Genomic DNA, 218 nt, shown 5'->3' with positions numbered 1-218 from the left:
GTAGGATGGGGAGTTTTAGGGTTTGCACATTTGGGGTTTAGGGATTTGGGTTTCATTTTAGTTTAGGGTTTATATTTACCGACGAATTAACGACGAAAAGTAAAATCAAAAAGCTAACTTCGCTCATTCCACGTAAGTTAACGAGGCTCTTACGACGTTTTAGTCTTACGTGGAATAAGCGAGGTCCGCTTTTTTAATTATAAATCGTCTCTTAGTCC

This window comes from Brassica oleracea, chromosome C4, assembly GCF_000695525.1.
Source record: "Brassica oleracea var. oleracea cultivar TO1000 chromosome C4, BOL, whole genome shotgun sequence".
Lineage (NCBI taxonomy): Eukaryota > Viridiplantae > Streptophyta > Magnoliopsida > Brassicales > Brassicaceae > Brassica > Brassica oleracea.
This window is presented reverse-complemented; position numbering follows the sequence as displayed.